Genomic DNA, 15155 nt, shown 5'->3' with positions numbered 1-15155 from the left:
CATTTTACCTAGAACCTTTTTGTTTACTAGCAGTAAATGATATTGATTATTTGCAGGATAGTTACTATTATCAAACCTACCCAGGTCTGGCTTTATATCATTATAATAGTCATCAGTTTTGATTTGATAAATAAACGAATCGGCATCTGCATAGAGCAATTGCGCATTATGAGTGTACTTCTTCATCATATAATCGTAATGTAATTCATACATGAGTGTTTTAGCTAATTCAAGTACTGCAAAGCCGACGTAGGTAGGTTTGTCGTACTTAACCTTAAAACGATTCATCTGTATAATAACTAAATTTTCATGTAAGCTGTGGAAATTTGGTTTACTTATTAGATAGTTAGCACCATACCTTTTCTTAATATTTTCCCAGTTTGTAATCAATTTACATCAACGCGTTTGTCAACATTTTCCATAGTCTTACCAAACACACTGTTATTCATGAGCTTGTAGAAATCTTCCTCAAACTCGTTAACTGCATTTCTTCTTAAATTATTATTGAGATCGATATATGGCTTTAGCCATGGTGACTGCTTAAATTCTAGTACGCGATGAATTTTGGATAACTTCAAACCATGCTGCAAACACTGTTTTAAATATCGGTAATGAATGATATACTTAGATTTATCGCACAAATTAGCAATTAGCATTTTTGTCGTTGATGTGATGTACGGGGGATTCATATTTTCAGGGCAGAATGGTAAGTCATTATGAGAAATGTGTAACTAATTAGGATACTGTAAGTCAAATTCCGAGGAAATAACCTTTATTAGCTTCATCGTCTAGGGCGTGTAGTTGTTAATCATCAATTTCGCACTCTGTTAGCCAGCGGAAATCACTCACCGTTAGATGCTGACTCATCGCCCCCCATACTGATTGTTAGCATCGAGATAAACAATATACTGAGATTCCTGACTAGAATCGAAACTCGGCATGTACTTATTATTTGCCTTAGAATACCGCCCGCTGCACTGACTTAGACCGCCACGAATAGACGATTTTATAAAGTGCACCATATCAATATCAGTTAGCAGTTCCAAATTCACCTGCGTGTATTTTAACATGGCATCCCAACTTAACCCAGGTGCTGTAAAATACTGACATGGATCAAGGCTGTAGGTTTTCTTGCAAACACAGCCAAAATTTTCGAAAACATCAGCTAACAAAAGTACACCCGTCTTTAAATATAAGTCGGAGTATTCACCTAGCGTTTGAATGTGGAACTACTCCCAGATATGTTGTGCATGTAAATAACCATCACTAATATCCGCTGAATTTAGCGAGCTGTAAAATGATTGTTTCGATGGTAAAGCACGTTCTTCGAGGCGTTCTAAGCAGTCAAGACATTCATAACAATAAACACCCTTACGGCGAAGTAAATTAAACTGAGCTTCTTCAGGAAAAACGCGTCGAATTTCTGTAAATTGTTCTAGCTGCAAATTACTTGAAAGTTTATCGAGGCTACTCGCCATAAAGCAAAACGAGTCAAGGAATCTCAGTTTTATAGAATGCTCCTCATCTACTTTTACACATTTTGTAAATGCAATGTACCGCTCTTTGTTCTGAGGGATTATATCTACTTTTTCATCTGAAGCTCCAAATTGTGAAATGATGAAATGTGAGTCGTAACCAGATAAGTTATGAAAAATTACAGGGATAAATTTTGGAACTCTATACTTAAGATTACAGCTATTATGAGCGGGACATCTGTACAAGCCAGTTAAATGATCATGATCGAAAACTTTAGGATCATTTTCGGAAAATTCCCCATCACAAATACTACATTTCGTAGCACGTTCATGTTCATGTAACTGAATTTCGGTGTGTGGTTTCATAGGAATATTACTATTTAGAATACTACCAAGACGTACTGCATCACTTTCAAGTCTTTCTAAAAATACTTTAGCAGCATCAGGTCCTCGATACAGCTCTAACTTGTTAAGCGTACTATCATAACTACACTTGATGTAATACGCGAAGCTATACGGGACGTGCATATGTGTAGTATTAGTGAAAGTGTTGTCAGGATTAGGCGAGCATGTGCTGCATGGCTTGAGAATGGCTTCAAAGTCTGCGTAAATCACGAAAGGTACCCACATCTGCTTGTTATAATTTGTAAATTTTAAAACATTATTGCCTCTAGTAGGTATCTCTGTACGCACATGATTGCAGTCATTCTTGGAATGATTCGTTAACTGATCTTCAGTTCTAAAATACTGCAAGCATCCATCACATAGCCACTTTTTACATCTTTCTTTGGACAACTGACTACCAACAAGTCTACTCAAATTTTTAATCCAGCAAAAGTGGCTATTCTCACTGTTTTCGATAGAGAGTAAGTTAACATGAGTACTGTTCTTATGACATGTACAATACAGAGGACCTCCTACAGACTTTTTGTCTACACCATACACATTAATGCTAATATTAGTTAGAATCGGGAGATTGTGGGTTCGAGCCCCACTGTCGCCAGCCCTGAAGATGGTTTTCCGTGGTTTCCCATTTTCACACCAGGCAAATGCCGGGGCTGTACCTTAATTAAGGCCACGGCCGCTTCCTTCCACTTCCTAGGCCTTTCCTATCCCATCGTCGCCATAAGACGTATCTGTGTCGGCGCGACGTAAAGCCCCTAGCAAAAAAAATATTAATTAGTTCTTCAAAGCGCTTAATGTCCTTTAACTGCATAGGAAATTCTATACTATCTAAATTTAGTTGCATTGAAGAGTGTGGATACGATGATGTTTTATTCGCTACATTCGATTTCGCAGGATTTAGAGCCGATACCACAGCCCATGCAAAACACGCCTCGTCATCTTTTTGGATGTTTACAACAGCTTTTCTTCGCTGAATCCATGTTGGCGTCTCGATGAGCGAAGATCCTCGCATGGGATTGTACTTATTGATGTTAACTTCTAGATACAAATTTCAACTAAAGCCCACCCTGATTCCTTTAATGAAATTCCTCACTCTTAATTGAAATAATGTTCGAGGCATCCCTAAGTACATCACCAAAATTAGTCGACTCACTTACTACAAAATTCTTCGTATTAAATGATTTAATGTCAGTTATTTCGGATTCATCTGTGCTCTTAATATACAACGCAAAAAGTTCGAAATTAACTTTAACTAAATTATGATTGGACAAAGTTTTGTCAAGAAGCTGTTGTACATCCGGTTGAACACAATTTAAAAAGTTTTCAGTACTTTGAAACTTCTGGCTAGCACGAATTCTGCAACTAGAAATCCTACTTTCAAATGCAGTATTAATTTCCTCGATGTTTGTAATACTACCACTTCTATAGTCATTATTTTTATGCGCATTACTCCGTAAGTGTCCCTGAAAATGTGAAGATGGTACATCAATGTTACAGTGCTCGCAGTGTATAATTTGAAGTTCTTCATTTTTCCTTGGTTGTTACTACTACTACTTTCTACAGCTACATCTGTATTTACACGCTTTTTTCCTACTACCTGAGGGTTACAGTTGTAAGTAGATACCTGATGTACCTCTGCTAAGTGAGCCTGGTATTGTTCCGCATTAGTGAAATACACCCCACAAATTTCACATAAAGCAGATGTTATGCTAATGTACTTTGTTTTTAAATGTCGTTTGAGGTTATCTTCTCTCATGAATGTCGCCTTACACTGCTCGCAGTGTAACGTATCGGATACCTGTTTATGCTTGATTTTTAAGTGACGTGTCAGATTATCCCGTCTTCCGAATGTTATGTCACACTGCGAGCAGGGAAACATTATGTCTAGATTAGACTAAAGTTGCGATGTTCGGACGAGATCAAGTTTTAACCTATAGAGGTCAGACATTGGCGTGAGTTTTGAAAAGCAGAGAGAGAGAGAGAGAGAGAGAGAGAGAGAGAGAGAGAGAGAGAGATGAATGTTCTATACCTAACCAAGTAGTAGCACTCTTGTTGTTAAAACTATAGAAACTCAAGTTCCTTCCCTCGAGTCGCAAAGAAAAAAACGAAGATTCAATTACTAACGATCAACCAGCATGAGGGATTGAAGAGAACAACTACTTATCAATAGAGATTAGCCTAAAGTTGCAATGTTCGGAAGAAACCAAGTTTTAACCTATAGAGGTCAGACATTATCGTGAGTTTTGAAAAGCAGACAGAGAGAGATGAATGTTCTATACCTAACAAAGTAGAAGCACTCTTGTTGTTAAAACTATAGTAACTCAATGTCCTTCCGTCGAGTTGCAATGAAGAAACGAAAATTCAATTAATAACGATCAACCAGCATGAAGGATTGAAAAGAACAACTATTTATCAATAGAGATTAGCCTAAAGTTGCAATGTTCGGAAGAAACCAAGTTTGAACCTATAGAGGTCAGACATTGTTGTGAGTTTTGAAATTATAAGATTAACCTCTTCTATAGCATGAAGATTGAAGAGAACAACTATTTATCAATAGAGATTAGACTAAAGTTGCGATGTTCGGAAGAAACCAAGTTTCAACCCATTGAGGTCAGACATTGCCGTGAGTTTTGAAAAGCAGACAGAGAGAGATGAATGTTCTATACCTAACAAGGTAGAAGCACTGTCGTTGTTAAGACTATAGTAACTCATGTCCTTCCCTCGAGTTGCAATGAAAAAACGAAAATTCAATTAATAACGATCAACCAGCATGAAGGATTGAAGAGAACAACTATTTATCAATGGAGATTAGCCTAAAGTTGCAATGTTCGGAAGAAACCAAGTTTCAACCTATAGAGGTCAGACATTGTTGTGAGTTTTGAAATTATAAGATTAATTTCTTCTATAGCATGAGGATTGAAGAGAACAACTTTTTATCAATAGAGATTAGCCTAAAGTTGGGATGTTCGGAAGAAACCAAGTTTCAACCCATTGAGGTCAGACATTGTCGTGAGGTTTGAAGAGCAGACAGAGAGAGATGAATGTTCTATACCTAACAAAGTAGAAGCACTCATGTTGTTAAAAATGTTGGGAAGAAACCAAGTTTCAACCTATAGAGGTCAGACATTGTTGTGAGTTTTGAAATTATAAGATTAACCTCTTCTATAGCATGAAGATTGAAGAGAACAACTATTTATCAATAGAGATTAGACTAAACTTGCGATGTTCGGAAGAAACCAAGTTTCAACCCATTGAGGTCAGACATTGCCGTGAGTTTTGAAAAGCAGACAGAGAGAGATGAATGTTCTATACCTAACAAGGTAGAAGCACTGTCGTTGTTAAGACTATAGTAACTCATGTCCTTCCCTCGAGTTGCAATGAAAAAACGAAAATTCAATTAATAACGATCAACCAGCATGACGGATTGAAGAGAACAACTATTTATCAATGGAGATTAGCCTAAAGTTGCAATGTTCGGAAGAAACCAAGTTTCAACCTATAGAGGTCAGACATTGTTGTGAGTTTTGAAATTATAAGATTAATTTCTTCTATAGCATGAGGATTGAAGAGAACAACTATTTATCAATAGAGATTAGCCTAAAGTTGGGATGTTCGGAAGAAACCAAGTTTCAACCTATTGAGGTCAGACATTGTCGTGAGTTTTGAAGAGCAGACAGAGAGAGATGAATGTTCTATACCTAACAAAGTAGAAGCACTCATGTTGTTAAAAATGCTGGGAAGAAACCAAGTTTCAACCTATAGAGGTCAGACATAGTCGTGAGTTTGAAATTATAAGATTAACCTCTTCTATGTCTATGCCTTCTAATTGTCCTATCTTATAATGCTAAAACAATGTAAACATATAAGATCGATAAAAATGTTCGAAACTTACCTTAAAATGTATGCGCTGCAAACTGCAAACTGTTACTCGGATGAATAAAATGTGTACGTTTAAGCCTGTAACTCGAACGATAATATTCTAGTTGTACCTAAAAAAGAACAAAAATATATGAATGAAGTGTAGAAGCACTTGTGATGATAGGATATGAAAGGGCAAGTCAGCTAGCCTAGAGTTGTGATGTTCGGAAGAAACCAAGTTTTAACCTATAGAGGTCAGACATTGTTGTGAGTTTGAAATTATAAGATTAACCTCTTCTATGTCTATGCCTTCTAATTCTCCTATCTTATAATGCTAAAAACAATGTAAACATATAAGATCGATAAAAAGTTCGAAACATACCTTAAAATGTACGCTCTGCAAACTGCAAACTGTTACTCGGATGAATAAAATGTGTACGTTCAAGCCTGTAACTCAAACGATAATATTCTAGTTGTACCTAAAAATGAACAAAAATATATGAATGTAGTGTAGGGTAAGTCAGCTAGCCTAGCTATTTTTAACTCAAAGATGTTTATTACCTAGCGTAGAAGTTGCTTTGCAAACACTAACTAACAGTTTAGGCTTACCTTAAGTTGAAGGCTGTAAACTGAAGAATAATATTCACAGCAGACAGTAATTAGACGGTAAGTAAGGACGTAGAGGATGTACACACAATAAACGCACATAGAGAACTGTAAGCGCTTGACACAGGCTGCACCGAGTAAATATGCAGCTTGTTACTAAGCGGATATCGGGAATTGCAGACGTCTGCAGTACAGTTAGAACGAAATGATTATGCAGCAAGAGTTCACCCGACCGCCTTACGCTGAGTTCTGCAGGTTGACGTATTTAAGCACTAAGCCGGGATCGAACCTGCTGTTGATGCTGAGGTGTCGGAAATTAAGAATTCTGCAGCGGATCGAACCTAGGAAAGTTAGCGCGCGATCCTCGACCTCTGAACTTAAACGGGATGGTACTAAGCAAAGCAAAAAGCCGACTTCTGCGGCATCCCTTGCCTGTAGGTACTTAAAGGTATTGAGCTTAGACCGCATCCGGTCAGATCATGTAATTACACGTTGTGACGATCGCGCAGGTCCCCGCCTAGCATTTGCTATTTTTACGGCTTCCAACAGTAGGGGTTCGAACCCGCTATCTCCCGAAGTAGCGAGAATGATTGCGGGTACAAGAGTTTTGAGGGTGATGCATCTGTCGGATGGAGGTGATCCTAATGTTGTATATTACATCCTTAGATAGTTTCGAATAACGAGAGGGTGTGCAAAAAGCCAGCATTAAGTAAGGGCATATAACGCTGTTGATGGGGGCGTTAAACCTTGTGCAGACTCCTTCGAAAATGATTGTGAGTACAAGATGTTGATGGTGATTCATCTGTCGGATGGAGGCGATAAGCTATGTGCAGGCTTCATCGGTAGGAGTAGGCTATGTACCGGCACCGGGTTTTACCCTCTCTCTACTGTTGTATATTACATTCTTAGGCAGTTTCGAATAACCAGAGGGTGTGCAAAAAGCCAGCATTAAGTAACGGTATATAACACTGTTGATGGGGACGATGTGACAGCTTGTTCTGAACATGAAACCATTTACAAATAAAGATTAATTTTCTACACTTAACAAAGTACAAGCGTTCTTGCTGATAGCGATCGATGAGGTTGTTGCTCCTTCAGCTCTTTAGCCCTTTAGCCCTTTAGCCCATTAGCCCTTTAGCCCATTAGCCCTTTAGCCCTTTAGCCCATTAGCCCCTTAGCCCTACAAGGAATGTGCGGTAAGGAGGAGGAAGAGTCCTTTCATCCTTGAAACAATATGTTTCCGAACCGATATTTCATGTTACATATTTATGTAATAACTTGTTCAACAGCTAGGGACTTAAATGTAAGCAGAGTATTTCTTATAGCACTAGCGTTCTGTTTAATTTTACTTCCCGCATAAGCTACATGCTTGTAACCCATGCCAACAGATTGACTGATATTTCATGTTACATGTTTATGCGATAACTTGTTCGACTGATTTTCACACAAGACGAATTTTGGAAGGTAAATAATTTGAAGTTATACTTTGGCTATATCGTTTACCGAGCGAGTTAGCTGCGCAGTATGGGTACAGTGTGTTTTTTTATTTTTACACTAGGCAAATCATTGAAGTTGTAGTTTTGCAATATTGCTTACTGAGCGAGTTAGCTATGCGATATGTGCACAGTGTGTTTCCATAGTTTTTGATTTTACACTAAGCAAATCATCAAAATTGTACTTTTGCTCTGAACACATCAAACAATGTTCTGATCATATGTTGAGGTTAACAACATCGATTACAGTGTTCGATTCTAGTCTTGTTATGTTTCATTCTGATCTTCTTAGAACAAGGGTACCCCCTAACATGTTCTAAACACATGTTGTATTGAGTACAGTGTTCGATTCTAGCCTTGATCACTTATTTTGTGTTCTGAACACATCGATCAATGTTCTGATCACATGTTGTATCGAGTACAGTGTTCGATTCTAGTCATGATCACTTATTTTGTGTTCTGAACACATCAATCAATGTTCTGATCACATGTTGAAGTTAGCAACATCGATTACAGTGTTCTATTCTAGTCTTGTTATGTTTCAATCTTATCTTCTTAGAACAAGGGTATCCCCTGACATATTCTAAACACATGATGTATTGAGTACAGTGTTCGATTCTAGTCTTGATCACTTATTTTGTTTTCTGAACGCATCAATCAATGTTCTGATCACATGTCGTATCGAGTACAGCGTTTGATTCTACTCTTCTTATGTTTCGAAAGTCTAAACATGCATAATAATGTTATCGCTGCACACGCTTGCCTTCGCGATGCAGGTTTAAACTTGTTCGATATAAAGCTATGCCTTGACATAAGAGGCGGAGGAGGAGGTAGAGAAGGAGGAGGAGGAGGAAGAGAATGATAAGGCCTTAACAGCCTATGTATAGTCGCCATTGTTTAAAGATGATAGCTGTCAAAAGAATTTTTCAAATTATCCACCACCACATTTCAGCTAAAGAGGGTAGCAGGGTGCTCTGTTGATTAAGCACATAGAATTTCAAATTGCCCTCCACCACATGCATAACAGCAGCTGTTATCTTGCGCAGAAGCCTCTAAGCTAGCTTTCTTCATAAGAGTAGCTGCCATCTTGTGCGAGCACCCCTAGGCTGTCTCATACGGAGCTATGTATAGTCACCATTTTGTGTCCGCCATCTTGCGTAAGCATCCCTAGGACGTCTCAAGCCATCTTGTGTCTCATAAGAGCAGCCACCATCTTGTAGAAATAGATAGCTGCCAATGCCAAAGGGCTTAAGTAAGAATCGAACCGTTGATCTCATCATTAGGCTATGTTTTTTCTTGTTCCTGATACTACGAACCTACGTATTGGGTGGAAAATTTTGTCCGTTTTGCTCTACGATGCACCGTTTTCGAGATATTTAACATTTTGCATTTAAGCCTCCAAATTTAATGAATCGAACCAGCACGGTACGTTATACTCTCTACCATAGTTAGACCTGATCATGTTACGAAGACTCGCTTCAATACAAGCTAAAACAGAGCAAATGTCAATGGGCCTAAGTAGGAACCGAACCGTTGATCCCATCATTAGACTATGGTTTTCTTGTTCCTCATACTGCGAACCTAGGTATTAGGCAGAAAAATGTTGTCCGTTTTGCTCTACGGTGCACCGTTTTCGATATATTTAACATTTTGCATTTAAGCCCTAAATTTAATGAATCGAACTAGCACGACACGTTAGCCTCTAAGCTAGCTTTCTTCATAAGAGTAGCAACCATCTTGCGCAAGCACCCTTAAAGCGTCTCATAAGGAGTTGTGTATAGCCGCCATCTTGTGTCCGCCATCTTGCGCAAGCATCCTTAGGGCGTCTCAAGCCATCTTGTTCAAGGACACTTAAGCCGTCCCATAAGAGCAGTCGCTATCTTGAGCAAGCATCCCTAGGGCATCTCATAAGGAGCCATGTATAACTGCCATCTTGCGCAAGCATCCCAAGGGCGTCTCATAAGAGCCTGTGTATAGCAGCCATCTTGCGTAAGCACCCTTAAGGTGTCATGTATAGCCGCCATCTTATGCAATTAGCGTCGAGAGAGGGCTGCTGTAGAATTTCTCTTTTTAAATTATCCACCACCACATTTCAAAGGTATCTAGCTAAAGAAGGCAGCACTGCGGATGACAGGTGACGAATTTACATCTACTACGATAAATAGGGCAGCACGGTGCTCTGTTGATTAAAGATGGCGGATGACAGCTGTCAAAAAAGCACATGGCTTTGTTTCCAAACAAGAGCACGTGGAATTTGCCGCCACCACATTTCAAACTAAAGAGGGCAGCACTATGCTCTGTTGATTGAAGATGGCGGATGCTAGCTGTCAAAAAAGCACGTGTGTTTGTTTCCAAACAAGAGCACGTGAAATTTTTCAATTTGCCGCCACCACATTTCAAAGGTATCTAGCTAAAGATGGCAGCACAGTGCTCTCTTGATTAAAGTTGGCTGCTGTCATGTGGAATTGCCTGCCACCACAGGTATCTAGCTAAAGAGGGCAGCATGGTGCACAAAGATGGCTGCAGTCAAAAAGCATTTATCAAATTATCCGCCACCACATTTCAAAGGTAAGTAGCTAAAGAGGGCAGCACTGTGCTCTATAGATTAAAGATGGCGGATGACAGCTGCACGTGGCTTTGTTTACCTCGCGCTAGTTAGGTTAAGTTGGTAGCACTAAGGTTTAGACCCGTCAAGATGGCAGCACTGCGGATGACAGGTGACGAATTTTGCATCTAAAGAGGGCAGCACAGTGCTTTGTGGTTTAAAGATGGCGGATGACAGCTGTCAAAAAAGCACGTGGCTGTCAAAAAAACACGTGGCTTTGTTTACCTCGCACTAGTTAGGTTAAGTTGGCACTACTGAGGCTTAGGCCCGTCAAGATGGCAGTACTGAGGTTAGCGATGCGTTGTTGTCTGTCAAAAAGCACGTGGCTTTGTTTACAAATCTGTCAAAAAGCACGTGGCTGTCAAAAAGCACGTGGATTTGTTTATCTCGCGCTAGTTAGGTTAAGTTGGCACTACTGAGGTTTAGGCCCGTCAACATGGCAGTACTGAGGTTAGCGATGCGTTGTTGTCTGTCAAAAAGCACGTGGCTTTGTTTACAAATCTGTCAAAAGCACGTGGCTGTCAAAAAGCACGTGGCTTTGTTTATCTCGCGCTAGTTAGGTTAAGTTGGCACTACTGAGGTTTAGGCCCGTCAAGATGGCAGTACTGAGGTTAGCGATGCGTTGTTGTCTGTCAAAAAGCACGTGGCTGTCAAAAACACGTGGCTTTGTTTACCTCATGCTAGTTAGGTTAAGTTGGTACTACTGAGGTTTAGGCCCGTCAAGATGGCAGCAGTGAGGTTAGCGATGCGTTGTTGTCGATGACAGCTGTCAAAAAGCACGTGGCTTTGTTTACAAATTCAAATCTCCCGCCAAAATTCAAATCTCCCGCCAAAATTCAAATTTCCCGCCAGAATTCAAAATTTCCCGCGCCGCGCGAGGAGGAGGAGGCGGCAGAACCATCCAATTATACTACTCATATATCTTGAACATCGTTGACATATTTGCTCTTCTGTAAAGGATAAAAGGAAATAAATATTAGCCTTCCATCGGCTACGCAAAATAAAATTAAAGTGGATGAACTCCATCCTAAATCATCCTGAAACTCAATGATATTTTAAAGCTTGGTTTCACTTGTACCTCTTTAAACAAAACAGAAACACTAGACGTCCACTTAAAGTGACTGGTGGATAACCATGGTATTCCTTTAAAATCTATCGGTACAATATTTACAAAAATTCACTTTACTTTCTCTCATAATTAAAGATAATTACGCAAATAATACACGTTGCGGTTATTAACGTAATTAATTGAATTATTGATACCCTTGAGAAATTATTAAATGGCTTAATTGAAGTTAATCATGTCGTTACCTGACTTAATAATCAATAATATCATGTAACATAACAATTCCTTGTTGAAAAATCACTAAATGTGTTCATTGAAATTAATCATGTCGTTACATGAACTTAGCTATTTATCATAACAACTCTTCCATTCATTTTATAAACTGGTTTATGCTTGTTTTTAGAAAATTTTGACATCTGATTCACTTGCAAAAAATCGCGTTATTATATAATTAAATCTGTCACTAAACTTTGCATAAAAATTATTCAACAACAATCTCAAAAATATTAAAAAAACGGAGACAACGCTGGAATAATCTGATCCACCGTGCTGAACACTTGGTCAGATTATGAACCACATTTCAAGAAATAGCACTTCTAAATTATCAATAACTACTTCACACATAACATGCACACCCTATGATAATCGGATTTTATATACAAATATTTACACTCGGATCGCAGGCTTATTTTTATGATTATTATCATAAAAAGAAGGTTGAATGGAATAGGCAGATGACCTTCCTTTAAATTCAAACATGAGCAACAATTGACCTGAATCATGACAGAATTAGAATGATCATTTAAGTGAACATTATCTTGATTTTACAATGGCGATCTCTTAAAAATCTAAAATTTTATTCAGTAGATTTGGTAGAACAGTAATCATGCACATCGCCTGGGTTAACACTGATTATCATCGGACACGTGCTCATTGAGTGTCGATAATTTATTATTATTCCTTAACCATTGAAATATATCTCATCACGTGCTCCAAATTTATCTCGGAATGCACTGTAACCCGTGACACTTGCTTCCAAAATTCAATAAATATCCCCCAGGATTACCATTTTCCAGGCAAATTACAGTATAATAGAGCACACATAACATAGTCCACATGAAAAATTCTAACAACATTCATCACTCATTACCATGAAAATTTCATTTAACCCGATCTTAAATTATTATTACTATTATTATTATTCTTATTATTATTACTATTATTATTAATATTATCAGCAATGATTTTTAAATACACCACCAATATCTGAATTAATATATAAATAAGACGACACAACCTGCATAATCGCGTGGCAATGCACTAGATGAAACACAACCTAAATCTCGTTCCACAATATTTCATAAAAATCTGAAATAATCATCTTAAATTCTTACTTAACCGGGAGGTCATTGATTATTGAACATTATTTTTAAAAATGCAGTGAGTTAGAAATATTCTCAGAAGACAAACGACTCTAAATCTACACTAATAGATCCCAATTCGCACTCTTTATTTTTGCTAGTGGTTTTACTTCGCACCGACACAGATAGGTCTTATGGCAACGTTGGTATAGGAGAGGCCTAGGAGTTGGAAGGAAGCGGCCGTGGTCTTAATTAACGTGCAGCCCCAGAATTTGCCTTTTGTGAAAGTGGGAAACCACGAAAAACCATCTTCAGGGCTGAATTCACTCTCATATTCAAAACTTCCTTTACCAATGTAAGATGAAAAGTAAAAATATTACTAAATTACTCAAATCTAATAGAAACGTTAATTAAGAGAGAAAAATCGTTACATTTTCCACAAAGATGGAGAGGGGATATTATAAAAGTGTACTAAAATTTTACGACGAAGCTCGATTCCCGGAGTGATCTGTTATGCTCTCATGATGATGAAATCCGTCACGTTCTCCCTCCGCTATTAGTGGTACCTACATGTTTATCACCACATGGTTGCTGTAGATTTCAAGTCCCACGTCGGATGAATCGGTCCTCTTGAATGTAAGGTAGACATCCTGAAATTGCTGTCGATATATTGCTGGCGGTAGTCCTCTTCTTTCTTCAGAAGTTATTTCAGAGTTGAAACTGACACAGAAATTTTAGAACAAATTCGTGGTAGGCCAGACTGACTTATTCAAATGTACACGTAAAGGTAACTTAGTTCGTAGACTCTCGCAGAATAAAGGGGTTGATCAAGGAAACACTGTGTTTTTATAGCCTCTCATTTGGAGGTATGGCACTCGGGATAATTATTATTGGCTTGTATACACGTAATTGTACCTCGTAATTGGTTCGGATTGTTCTGGAAGTTACATGAAAACGGGCGAGCAAGCGCAGGAGGCAGTGGGTTTAATCTTGAAACAGGTCAGCTTATCACGTGATCCTCACATGTTATCGATCGATAAGGGTGAAGAGAAAATCAATACTCTTGGAATTCCAACCGGCCGACAGCTGCCTGAATGTGATTGCAAACTGTCACCAAAAATAACCTGAAACTTCGCTCACATTGAATGAATGACACTGGCTATTTCAGGGACATAATTAAACACTCGAAAAGCACAAAACTGACGGGGACACAAGGAAGATTATTATTAAGAAAGAAATTTGTTCACCGCGAACGTTGATATAGGAATTAGAAATAAGTTTTGAAGGCTTTTGTTTGAAGCGTGACATTGTATGGAAGTTAAACATGGACGATTACTAGCTCAGAATGGAAGAGTTTAGAAGCTTTTGAAATGTGGTGTTACGGAAGAATGCAGAAGGTGAGATTGGTAGATAGAGTCACGAATGAAGACATACTGAATCGAATTGGTGAGAGATCGATTTGGATAAATTTGACCAGAAGAAGGTATAGATAGAATGATAAGATGCATCTCAAGAGGATCCGGTAGGATGAAATTCGGCAAAAAATGAAATTTTTACTTTTTCATTCCATAAAAATCTAGAGACTTTCTTCTTTCGTTAGAGCTATCATTCATGGTCATATCTTAATCATAACTGCTTTGTATTGCGTTTCCAAGACAACACTGCATGGGCGCGGTAACTTTATCTGCCGGGATATCTCGTTGTTGACAACGACAATACACGTTTCCTTGGCTCCCTCCTCATATTCCCGCCCAGTGGTGGTATATGTGTGTAGATGTAACATAATGGGTATTTGTGACATTTGCTAGCCTATACATAAGACCAGTGTTTAGAGATCTAGCAGAGCCACAACTTCTTGAAAAGTGCTTTCATGGACGAACCCAGAACCCCAAAGAGAATTTTAATAATTTGATTTGGACCCGAATTACCAAGAGAGTTTTTGTAGAGGTCAATACCTTGCATTTTGGAGTGTACGACGCTGTGGCTACAAATAATGAAGGTAACATCATAAAGTGTAAAACCTTAGAAAAATTGGGAATCCCTCCAGGGTATCACATGATAACAAGTATGAAGGAAATCTATTGTGAACGGAAAAGGAAGACTGAAAGTGCAGAAAAGGACTGTAAAAACTGTCAAGACAAATCTAAGAGAGCTGTGAGAAGAAGACTAGAGGATGAGATGCAAGACAACCCAGATGATCCATCATATGGGGCAGGATTACATTGAAAAACTTTGAAGGCTTGCTCCTGCAAGTTCACATTTTTCTGAACAAAAGGAACATTTTCT

This window comes from Anabrus simplex, chromosome 2 (assembly GCF_040414725.1).
Source record: "Anabrus simplex isolate iqAnaSimp1 chromosome 2, ASM4041472v1, whole genome shotgun sequence".
In the NCBI taxonomy this organism is placed as follows: domain Eukaryota; kingdom Metazoa; phylum Arthropoda; class Insecta; order Orthoptera; family Tettigoniidae; genus Anabrus; species Anabrus simplex.
The sequence above is the reverse complement of the archived record's forward strand: the minus strand, read 5'-3'. Positions refer to the sequence as shown.